Genomic DNA, 13,037 nt, shown 5'->3' on the forward strand with positions numbered 1-13,037 from the left:
TCTCTACAAAAGTCTATTTCACTTATGTTGTAATATTTTCAGGCTAAATATTGTAATGGATGAAGATGTTTCAGAATCCATGGCTCATTAACGCATGCTTCAACATTCTGAATAAATGGGAAAAACTTCAGAAGTGATCATAAACATTTCTATAAAATTCTGTTTACCAACCTTAGTTTTTAGATGTTTATATCTTTTTCATCCTCTAACAGTAGAATAATTGGGCATCCCACAAAGATTTTAGTTTCCATGAGCCTAATTGTGGAAAATGAAAATTTCATATCATTATATTCCAAGACTATATTTACATGATCATTCTGACCTAAAGGTTAATACACACTGGATCCTTCGCATATATTCTGAAACCTTGCAATCATGAAGGAAAATTTTAGTAATCTGTAATCTGTATTAAGTTACATCATTAAAATAAAAATTCTCCCATACCTTTATATTTTAATCACTAATACAGGACTTCTTTATTCACAAATACACAAAATTCCTTTTCCCACTTTTATGATAGGAATGCATGTGTGTTCTCACACCAGAAAAACCATCCTTCCAACTCCCCACTTCCCCTATTAGACCATAAATTTCACTGCACAAGAAATCTGAAGTTTGATTATATTCCCACAAGATTTTAAACATTAGAAGGAATGTGCTTCTTAGGCAATTATTTTTAGGAAGGTAGAATGCACTTTTCCAGGCAGAGGTTTCTTTTTTATGTGAGCATGACTGATCATCACATATAGTAATTCTATGTCATTGGGGGAGATAGGCATCACCAAATACACACACATGTGTCATGTGGTATATGAAAATTATGCCTTGATTAGATTTTTGTTTAATTTCAGGAAATGCTACAGTTTCTTGGAAACATAAATTTCAGAAGGAAAAAAGAATGATTCCTTTTTCTGGGAAAGCAAAACCAAGGACCAAATATGACTTTTATTTATAAAATGTCTACATGATCTTCCAATAATGTCAGTGTACTGTTGGATGATGTCTTCCTTCTATATTTTCTTTCTCCTTCTGTGAAAGCTAAAAGTAACGGGATGAGAGAGAGAGAGAGAGAGAGATTATAGATTACAGGGTTCTTCATCAGCAATTTGAATCTTCTTGCTGTCTTGGTGATACATGGCACATGTATGAAGATACCTAACCAAAAAATGTATTTACTATAGATAAGATTGTAAACACAATATTGTAAAAATTATACTTATGTAACAAACATGTTTCTATTAATTTCTTGCCTACTGTTATTATATAAGATGTACTATACAATGTTTCTCAGTTCTTGGTCACGATTTTCCCAATCATGAAAGAGGCTTCTAAAACTCAAAAGCCAGGTAACAGTCTTTTGTATCCTATCAAAATTAATTGAGTTTGTAAATAAAGGGCTTGTAAGATTCTTTTTCTGAACCCTGTTTCTGAAGCCTTAACCCAGAATCTTCATAAAATTTATTACAAATACAAAAATGTAGACTTTAATTTAAATGCAAATTAAGACATACCCATTTCAGAAAAGATATTTAACTTGAGTTACAAAATATCAAGAGGTGGTTTCAATTAAAAGTGGAATGAAAAATGATAATATAGTTGGGCTATAAGTGAAGAACCAGAAATAAGATTTAAAATATCTTAGGTAGTAGTTTAAGTAACTAGAGCAGCTAAAAAACAAAACAGAAAAACTTAATGTCATATATATCCACATACAATATAAGCTGATTTACACCTGGTTGCCCACATTTAAATATGGCTTTTTAAAAATGTTTTATTACAGTATCATATAGTCCAGTGTGGCTCAAGGAGCTTCTACATGTATCTGTGCAACCAGGTAATCACCAGCCAGGTCAAGACATAAGACATTTCAAAAGTTTCCCTCATGCCCCATCTCAGTGAATACACTGCACACCTCAGGTAACCACCATTCTCTCTCACTTATCACAATAGGTTAGTTTTGCCAGTTCTTAGACTTCATATAGCAAAAATCATACGGTATATATTTTGTGTGATTATCTTCTTTTCCTTATTCTTGTATATGTGATATTTATCTATGCTGTTGAGTGTAACAGCCATTCATTCTTTATTTCTAAGTAGTATGCCACTGACTAGGTGTACCATGAATTCTATATACAAGCATGTTACTGGTAATGGACAGTCCAAGATTCTCATTTCTCACTACATGGGTTATTCAAGGATGCCCACCATAGTCTCTATTGCTACCTTTCATCTCCATAGAAGAAGAAACAGTGGTGAAACCAAAAGGGGAAGCTCTCCATCTTTTATGCAGTAGGATGATATGTTTTTCTTTGTTCCCTACATTTTAATTATCATAAGTAAATAAAACACTGAGCTCAGAATTCAAAAGCCACAGAGAGCCACTCCCTTAGTAGAATGGCAGGACTCAGTGACTGATAAACATGAAGCAACTCTGAGCAAAAGAGTAGGAAGTGGAAGGGAATTTGATCCTAACAGATATTTTAGCCATTCTTCAGGTGAAAGGAAGTAAGTGTTTGGGAACATACAAGCAGGCGGTCACATATTGATGGACCTGATTTGAGAAGGATGTTACTAGTGTTATGTTAACTGATGCATGTAAGAACTCATAACAAATTCAGGTTCAAAATTTCCTTTTGCTCGATAGATATTTATAGGTCATTTGATCTAAAAATATGCTTTAGCTTTTCCAAACAGCTCAAGTAATTTTCCAGACTATAAATGTGTGAAGCATATTCTATGTAATTAACTTATCATGGTTTATTTCCTGCTATCTTAGTATCTCCAGCTCTTTCCTTTGCAAGAGACCTGGATGACAGTCCTTTCACTCTGAGTTATGGTTTGCATTTCAGCAAATAAATATATATTATGCAAGATCAAGGTCATTTTGAGGTAGTTCATGTTTTCTTTTCTGCAGCAATTAAATGTGCTTTGATAATAAACATGTTTTACAATCTTAAAAACTTCGATAGAAAACATATATTCAAAAATAATTTTATTTTATTCCTTAAAGTTTGTTTTTATAGGCTTTTATATTTCTAAAATGGGGAAAATTTTTCTCACTGCAAGATATTAACTTTTAAAGAAGTAATAGACATTTTCCAATTATATGTTCCATTTTGTTTCATATTTTCTCTTATTTATTGAATTATTTACTCACTCTTATTTCACTCGCACCACACTCCAAAATTCAAACTACTCTCTCCCTAACTCACCATTTTTAGTTCTAAGAAAATTATTGACATTTATAGATGTCACAGTAAATCAGTATATCATAATTATATATTATTAAAATTATTAAAATATTAAAATATATTATTATAATTATCAGTATATCATAATTATATATTAAAATTAATAAGACATCTGTAATTTATACATGATTATTATTGAAGTATTATAAATATTATATTTTTTTTTACCATCTGTGATATTGAAATAAATTAACATATTTCATTTGGTCAATAATCTGTAAGTGCTTCTTCCTTCTACAAAATTTTTTTTTTTTTTTTTTTTTGGTACGCGGGCCTCTCACTGTTGTGGCCTCTCCCGTTGCGGAGAACAGGCTCCGGATGCGCAGGCTCAGCGGCCATGGCTCACGGGCCCAGCCGCTCCACGGCATGTGGGACCTTCCCGGACTGGGGCACGAACCCGTGTCCCCTGCATCGGCAGGCGGACTCTCAACCACTGCCCCACCAGGGAAGCCCCCTTCTACAACATTTTAAATTTTAGTTGTACATCATTCAAATAAGGAAAAAAATTATTTTTGAGAAAATATAAAATCATGATGCTTAATTTTCTATAAATAATTCAATATCCCTAAATTTATATACAGATTATATGTTGCAGTTTTTTGTTATAAATAATCTTCACTCTGCCTTTGAAAAAATGACAACAATCTTTTATTGTAACAAAGTGGGTCAATTTTTCTCATTCTTCTAAAATGCTTGTTTCTATATTATAGAACAAATTTGTTGCTTTAAAAACAAAATTTTGAAGATAATCCATTTTTAAAAATAAAAATTCCTAAACCTTACACTATTCTAAAATAGTGAAATCATGAAATTTTTATGGAATAGTGTAGTGTTATGCATTGATAATCTTTTAATAATTATTTCAAACTGTTGATATTCTGGAATTGCTGACCATAATTTAGAAAAGGAGTAGTCAGTAACAATACCATCTGATTATACTGTGTTAAGCGTAGTTGTGTCCCAACTAACCTTATTTTCTGTGGTGACAGAATTAGCAAATTGCACATTGTTGATAAAGTAAACCCTTAATTTAGTTTAGACGTTATCAAAACCTTTCATGGTGTCTCATCTAAAACACTGGGAAGCTATGTATTGTGTGACTCAACAGTGTACCTGAATGATAAACCTCTAAAGAGTGTAGATTAATGGATTCACAGGCAATGTGTAGGGGGGCTTTTTATGGACTGATATAGAGCCGTCAATGGTTTGATCAACAACCTGGAAGATGAGAGAGAAGGCATGGTTATCAAATTTGTGAATGCTTAGAAACCAGAAAGGTTAATTAATATAAGAAATAAGATGTAAGAAAATGACGCTGACTGTGACCAGCCAGGTCAACATGATAAAGTTTGACAGGTAATATAAATGTAGAATTATGAATTACACACTAAAAGATATATAAAAGTCGTATGGGATTGACAGATATACACTAATATGTATAAAATGGATAACTAATAAGAACTTGCTATATAAAAAATAAAATAAATAAATAAAAGTAGTAGTGGAAACCAGCTTGATGGTGAATATGTGTGTGTGTGTGTGTGTGTGTGTGGTAAAAGACTCAGTGGTTTTATTTACAAATATTTACAAATAAATTTAGTGTTAACTAAGAATATCAGATGACAGGTAAAGGCTCAAGGAAGCTTGAGTTGCATTAATTAAAAAATTGTGTCTTGAAGAAGAGAAATACCAGCTCCTCTGTGCTTTCTCTGGTTGTACCAAGAAATTTAGGTACAAGTTTGGGAACCACATTTTAAGATCAACAACAAAAAACTGGATAACTTTTCCATCAGTGATGTTTAATCTTTGGGAGATCACAGATAGTGTTTCACTGGGCATCTACAAGAAGCTGTGTAGATATCTCCCCGAGAAAAATGTGCTTAATATCTACACACGAAGTTTTATTTACAATATCAGAAGGTTTGCAGCATTCCTTGAAACCCATGTATGAATTCTCTAGATATCTGTGGACTTCAACTTAAGAATCTCTGATCTAGGACCACATAGTGAGGTGGTGAGGGTTGCTGATTCCCCAACATATGAAAACAGTTAAAGGAACTGGAGATGTTTAGTCTGGAGGAAAGAATACCAAAAGGGTAAGGGCAAAATAGCCACCATCAAATATTTAAAGAATTTTCATGTTCAAAAGTTATTCCATTTATTTTATATATCTCCAATGAGAAGAATAGAAACACCAGAGAGACACATTTTGTGTAAGTAGAAATAGGATAAATTATAGGAATTTAATTCAGTTTAACATTCAGTCAGTGCTTTCCACATGGTATGCTAGACTGGGAGGAGAAATGTAAATATCAAATGAATAAAACATAGTCTCTTTCTTTAGTATGTTCAGAGAAGAAAGTTTCAGCTCAAAAAGCAAATCTCCTTTAAGGAGGAATTAAGAAAAATATATGCCAGCCCTTTTATGACTCTATGATATAGATATAAACCTAGAGCAGATTTTCATTATTAGGAAAATAATGATTTGAATGGCCCCAATTAGTAATGCCTATGGATAGCATTTACTAAACAGTAACTTGTGAGACTACCCATAACTTTTATTTTGAAATTTCCTGGGTATATAGAGGTGATAGTTGGAGTATGGATGAAAAGGTATGCATAGGGGCCCAGGAGCATCTTGAGAAAAAGGAATCCAGATTTCTTCCCCTTTGAGAACCCACTTTATTAGAGTATCCGTCATGACTGAAATGTTCCGGATGGATATTTCCTTGGAGGAAAAGAACCTCAACCTAAAATTCAACCTGAAAAGTGACAGCAGACCCTATTTGTTCTTAAGTGAAAGCTGGTTCTAGCAGAGCATGTTGCTGCTTAGGCTGAAAACCCTGTCTGACCCAGCCACATTGACAGAGCAGTTCTATTTTAAGTAAAATGTTTTAGCATGTCAGTGTAATCCAGGAGAGCTGTAATCTTGAGAGTACAGAGTATCTGCAGATCTTTTTGTAGTCTCTATGGAACCTGGACTGGCAAAAATATGTATCTATAATACTAAGACTACATACAATTAGATATTATCTTTCAAGTCTATAAGTGTCCATTTCTTATGACAAAAGAAGGAACACTAGCCTTTTACCCACCCTGTTCTTCTCTTTATGCCAATGGCTGACTTTAAGAATTATGGTATCTGTGTTCTTTAAACTGCTCACATGACTTTCTCTGAAGGATACATACCTAATAGATTTTTATTCATGTATTTATATATTTAGCTAACTTCTTAGTCCCCAAAAGAAAGACCATACAGCTAAATTTAAGAAAATAATAATACTCCCTAGATACTGATTTATTAAAAAGACCACTTGTGCCTCCGAAGCAGCTCTGTGGGCCTACAGATATTAGCAAAGTGATTTCCATGTAAAGTCAAGGACTTTACTGACATTTAAGTTTCCTAGATGATTGAAACTGTTACATGCTTTAAAAGACAAACACCAAAAAAGCTATCATTAAGAATTATTATTTTCTATAGCTACGAATCCATTTTTACCCAGGACTTAAGCCTTTAATTGTGATTTCTCCAACCTAAAGTGAGTCATGAAATGGTTTGACGAATTAGATGCAACTTGATGAGATTTTTGTCAGAGGACTTCTTGACGCTGAACGATAAAATAAAAATGTTACATTTTGAACTATCCTTTTGGGGAAAGATTATATGCCTAAGGGCCGAACCCACAGAGAAATTCTGAATTCCCAGAATATTTTTACAAGATGTATTCCTCCATCTTCATTCCCTTCCCACCCCCAGCAATAACAAAAACAAAACAGCAAGGAAAATATTGCAGAAAACCGCTTTCAGAGGCGTGGTTTAGCCAGTTCAAGTGCAATATGCAACATCCCATGGCACTACAGTCATCCTCGGCAAAATAATTCTACAGTATCAGTTTCATAGCCCTGCTTCCGCTCTGTTCAGCACAGCCTGGGAAGCACAGCTAGCCTGGAGTGCCAGCCTGTCAGTCACAAACTTTGATGTTGTGCCAAACATGTGCAAGAGCACCATGGTTTTCACTATGGGAACTCAAGGGAAATGTCTGTTTCTGTGTGAATGTGTTTCTACAGAATACAGACATTTCGGGAAATTCCACTGGGTAGGATAGAGAAGAATGTGGAAGAAGAGAAAGATTTTCTAGGAGAAGATTAGTATATGAAGGGTGACCTGGGATACTTTTCAAAATAGAAGAATACAAAACTGGTTCTAACTATCCTAGGAGATACCGATTTGGTCAGTAACAATAACTTGTACATTATCGGCAATGCATATAGGTTTCCACTGGCTTTTGGAAAGGATCCAGACTATTGTTTTAAACATGATGCATTTATGGGTGTGTGTTTGTGTGTGTACATGCACACAGACCATACCAACCAGTACAGAAATGCTGGGGTCAACTGAAAAGAGAGTCTGGAAGCTTCTCAGATTGGCAGATAAAATTGCATCTATTCTGGAAAGGCAAGCATAGGTCTATTTTGCATGGTTTATGTTCTTCTAAAGCTGAACATCCTCTCTGGATTCCTAAACTCAATTTCAAAGACTATCTCTGCTTTGTTCTGGCACATTATGCTTATTACAGAATTATGTTTTCTTCAGAGTTATTAGTTGAGAGAAGAACAGTTGCCAAATATAAAAATATTGACTTCCGTGTATTGCATTTTTCTTCACAGATCAAGTAAACTTTAAAAAACAATTGTGAACTGAATTTTGGATGGCATTCATTGTTCTTCTTTTCAAATTTTAAGAGTCCTGTATGTCTTGCATACAAATCAAATTGTATTGGAACTGTAACACTTTGATAAGAAGCCTCAGATACTGCCTCCCCTATCCCCACATGGCAGGACTCTCCGTTATTGGAACCATCTTTTACCAAGCTGCCAACTTCCTCTTTTGCTAAATGCTCATAAAACTCTATCTTCTCGCTGACTCTCTTTTTGAGTTCACATTTTGTTCCTTAAGGGTCTATTCTCTGAATCATGTAATTTTTCTTCTTGTTTCTCTTGGCCACCTACACACCCTCCACCCTCTACCTAATGTCACTTGAGAATTATCTTTACCTCTTGGAGGCACTGCCATTTCCATCACTAGGACAAGGACTGTAGATGTAAAGGCCCTTTCCGTGATTCTAATAGCAAAAGCAAGGCTGTTAAATTGGAGTTACTGCTAGCCGCAGTGAAGTTCTCTTCAGATCAAACATCTTTTTTTATCCTGTCTGCCCGTTCTCCCTGCAAAAGGATGTTCGTGTCTGTAAGTAGTGGTGATAGGTCTGGAGAAGATGAACTTCATAAGATTGTGGAAAACAATAGTGAGAAAAGAAACATGTCAGTCCCAAGTTTTTACTGACTTTCCAGAGAATACATGAAATTAAATGAGTTATTTCAATAAAGTACACTAGGTCAATGGCTCCAGCTCATTAGTTCAAAACAAGGAAAAAAAAGGAAAGAAAGAAAAAAAAAACCTTTGTAAAGCAGAAAAAGTCATCTATTTTTCCTTTTTAAGGCAGGAGTACTGTTTCTTCAAAAGAAATTGTAAGTAAAGAACCATTGTAAAGTGTCTTAGCTTTTCTAGTCAAAAAATACACAGAGAAAAATGGGGGTCTCCCCTCTCACTCACAATTCCCTCAGCCTTACTCAAAAGCAGCTGTGAAAGACTACATTAAAATCACTGGAGGATTTTCAGATCACAATTTGAAAGCAATAGTACCAAGAGATACTAAACTGTGAAAGGCAATGTTTATGATTTGGGAAAATGTCCTCATGGTATATTCTGATCTGGTGATTGTTTAAAATGATCACTTAAACATCTTTACTTCAGAAGAAGAAATACTTAAGGAAAAAATGCAAGTATAAACAGATTTGCCTATCATATTATATGTTGCTATTTTGAAGAGAGGGCTCAAAACTAAAGTAACTAACTTATTCCCACATTGAACTATATTTTGTTTAAATAGCATGGTAAGATGTAATCAGGCTGAAAGTATCACTTCAGCCATGGTTCTCAAAGGACAAGTGTACTAGGAGACCAAACGCCAAGCAACAGACCCTCCTTTGGAAAGAAGTTTTGCAACTGGTTTCATTTTGGCATGAACAGCAGTTATGGTAATTGTCATCACTCTTACTAACGTTTTTACCTGGAGATCACTGGGGAGCATAAATGACAGTACTACTTCTATAACTCAAATAGCATTACTTAGGGTTTCTCTTCCTTTCTGTAGAACAGATTTGATTTTAATAAAAATTGTCATCCATTTAAGGTAGATTCTTTTTCTCTGATAGGAAAATAGCGTTTTAGTTACTAGGGTTCTTTACAACAGCCAGGACATGGAAGCAACCTAAGTGTCCATCGACAGATGAATGCATAAAGAAGATGTGGCATGTATATACAATGGAATATTACTCAGCCACAAAAAGAAACGAAATTGAGTTATCTGTAGTGAGGTGGATGGACATAGAGTCTGTCATAGAGTGAAGTAAGTCAGAAAGAGAAAAACAAATACCGTATGCTAACACATATATATGGAATCTAAAAAAAAAAAAAAAGGTTATGAAGAACCTAGGGGCAGGAGAGGAATAAAGACACAGACGTAGAGAGTGGACTTGAGGACACGGGGAGGGGGAAGGGTAAGCTGGGATGAAATGAGAGAGTGGCATGGACATATACACACTACCAAATGTAAAATAGATAGCTAGTGGGAAGCAGCCACATAGCACAGGGAGATCAGCTCAGTGTTTTGTGACCACCTAGAGGGGTGGGATAGGGAAGGTGGGAGGGAGATGCAAGAGGAAGGAGATATGGGGATATATGTAAATGTATAGCTGATTCACTATGTTATAAAGCAGAAACTAACACACCATTGTAAAGCAATTATACTCCAATAAAAAAAATTAACAAATTTCTTTTCTATCAATCATTTGCTTTTGTTTGTTTTTCCCTCAAGACGTATTTTTCTTCATGACACTTTCAATGGTTCCAAGCTGATTTTAGGATAAAACTGAGGGTCTCCAATTTTATTTCATGTAACTTATAGAGAAAAATATCTTTGATATAGTCAGATACTCTATCATTTTTTTTTTGTAGTGGATACTTCTGCCTCTACAGTTTTATGGGTATACACATGAGCCATTATAACATTTCATTAGCAGCTCCTTATAGAGGTACTAACTCAAATGTCTACCCATATTTTAGAAGCCACTTCAAAATCATGTCCTTATTAACTTTTCTCAGTCCACAGTCCTCACCCTGTTTTGAACCTCTGTAATAGTTAGTTGGTAGCTCTCATATGATGTATATTATATGGGGAAAGAGATTCATGTCTTTCCTTAAACATGTTAAAAGATGCTATTAATCAAAAAGATTTAATAAAACATGTTTTCTGTCTGTGCAAAACCAGTTCAATGTCTAAGTAACAAATCCTGAATAAGAACAACTGTGGAAATGATAAAGATGATTTCATTTTAGTTTTGAGTAAGATTCAATTAAATATCAGCTTATCAACTCTTCAAAAGTGGAGAAGAAATTCCAAATAATATGATCTATCCTTCGAGATACCATTAAAATTGCTGTGAAAATGGACTAACTAGGGAATGTTCATTCCTCTTCGTTTTAAATGAGAGTTTTGTTTACTTAGTGTTAATTTTAACAGTTGGTAGTTATGAATTAGAGGCAAAAGTAACTTAAATGTTAGAGAGATTTTGGATTAACCATCACTTGTCTCTCTTTGGTCTACATGTCAAGAAAATGAAGATGAAATGGACAGGAAATTTTAATACAACTTCAGTATAACTTCAATATAAAATAAAATGTAAATTCAATAGAGGTTTAAATATAAAACAAGAAGATATAATTATAAGGTAAACATTATAAAAATTGAAATAGTTACCTAAACATCTTTCAAAGCATACAGCAGAAAAAATGAAATAGAGAACAGAAAAGACATATAAAAGATCTATGAAACTAAGTTTTTTGAAATGATAAAATTGGAAGCTAAATTAAATTTTAAAGAAAGAGAGGGAACTCAAATAAATAAAATCAGAAATGAGAGAGGAGACATTACAACTGATACCACAGATATACCAAGGACCGTAAAAGACTACTATGAACAATTACAGGCATATCTTGTTCTTTTGTGCTTTGCTTTATTGTGCTTCACAGATACTGTGTTTTTTACAAATTGAAGCTTTAAGGCAACACTATGTCAAGCAAGTCTATCAGTGCCATTATTCCAACAACATTTGCTCACTTCATGTCTTTTTGTCACATTTTGGTAATTCTCACAGCATTTCAAACTTTTTTCATTATTATTATATTTGTTATGATGATCAGTGATCTTTGATGTTACTATTGCAAAAAGATGGTAACTCATTAAAGGTTCAGATGATGCTTAGCATTTTTTAGAAATAAACTATTTTTAATTAAGGTATGCACACTGCCTTTTTAGAAATAATGCTATTGTTCATAATAGACTATGGTATGGTGTAAACATAACTTGCATATACACTAGGAAAAAAAAATCATGTGACTTGCTTTATTGTGATATTTGCTTTACAGTGATGGTCTCGAACTAAACCCACAATATCTCTAATGTATGCCTGCAAATGCAAACAAATTGGATGACCTAGAAAAAATGAATAAATTCCTAGAAACATATAACCTGCCAAGACTGAAACATGAATAGAAATTTTGAAAAGACAAATAATGGGTATAGAGACAGAGTCAGTAATTCCCCCAAAAGAAAACCTAAGGACCAGATGATTTCATTGGTGAATTCTGCCAAACACTTAAATAAGAATTAATACCAATCCTCCCAAAAGCTACCAAAAAACTGAATACTTCCAAACTAATTTTATGAAATCAGCATTATCCTGATACCAAAGCCAGACATGCACACTGCAAGAAAAGAAAATTACAAGCCAATATACCTGATGAACATAGATGTAAAAATCCTCAACAAAATACTAGCAAACAGAATTCAACAGCACATTAGAAGGATCATACACTAATAACAAGCATGTCCCTGGAATACAAATTGCTTCAACAAACGCAAATCAATAAATGTGATATATCATATTAATAGCCTGAAGGATAAAATCATATGATCAACTCAATAGATGCAAAAAAAACCTTTTTTTGACAAAATTCAACACTTTCATGATTAAAAAAAAAAAAAACTCTCAACATGTTAGGTATAGAAGGTAAAATAAAGGCCACATGTGATAAGCCTACAGCTAACGTTATATTCAATGGTGAAAAGCCAAAAGCTTTTCCTCTAAGATTAGGAAAAAGACAAGGATGCCCACCCTCATTACTTCTATTCAACATAGTACAGGGGTTTCTAGCCAGAGCAATTAGGCAAGAAAAAGAATAAAAGTCATCCAAATCAAAAGGAAGATGTTAAATTATCTCTCTTTGCAGATGACATGATCTTACATATAGAACACCCTAAATACTCCAAAAAACCTGTTAGGACTGATAAATTACATTTTCTTTTTTAAAAAATTTTTATTGGAGTATAGTTGATTTACAATGTTGTGTTAGTTTCAGGTGTACAAAAAAGTGAATCAGTTATACATATATCCAATCATATTTAAAATTCTTTTCCCATATAGGCCATTACAGAGTATTAAATAGAGTTTCAAGATACATCAGCTTACAAAGCAATGAACATCCAAAAAGGAAATTAAGAAAACAATCCCATTTACAATAGCATCATGAAGGATAAAATCTTAGGAATAATTTTAGCCAATATTGCTAGCGAAAGATCTGCACACTGAAAACTATAAGATATTGAT

General features: G+C 33.6%; 1 long non-coding RNA gene across 2 annotated transcripts in view; it reads right to left on the reverse strand.

Moving 5' to 3' along the window:
- LOC307196130 overlaps positions 1-13,037 on the reverse strand; it is a 538,765-nt gene that overhangs the window by 196,475 nt on the left and 329,253 nt on the right. The window contains exon 5 of one of the 2 annotated variants that reach the window (XR_013831048.1): positions 172-255. This is a non-coding gene — a long non-coding RNA (uncharacterized lncRNA). Of the gene's footprint in view, positions 1-167; positions 256-13,037 lie in introns of both variants that reach the window. The other variant, XR_013831049.1, reaches the window with a different exon arrangement.

The sequence above is a fragment of the Stenella coeruleoalba genome (genome assembly GCF_951394435.1).
Source record: "Stenella coeruleoalba genome assembly, chromosome: 13".
In the NCBI taxonomy this organism is placed as follows: domain Eukaryota; kingdom Metazoa; phylum Chordata; class Mammalia; order Artiodactyla; family Delphinidae; genus Stenella; species Stenella coeruleoalba.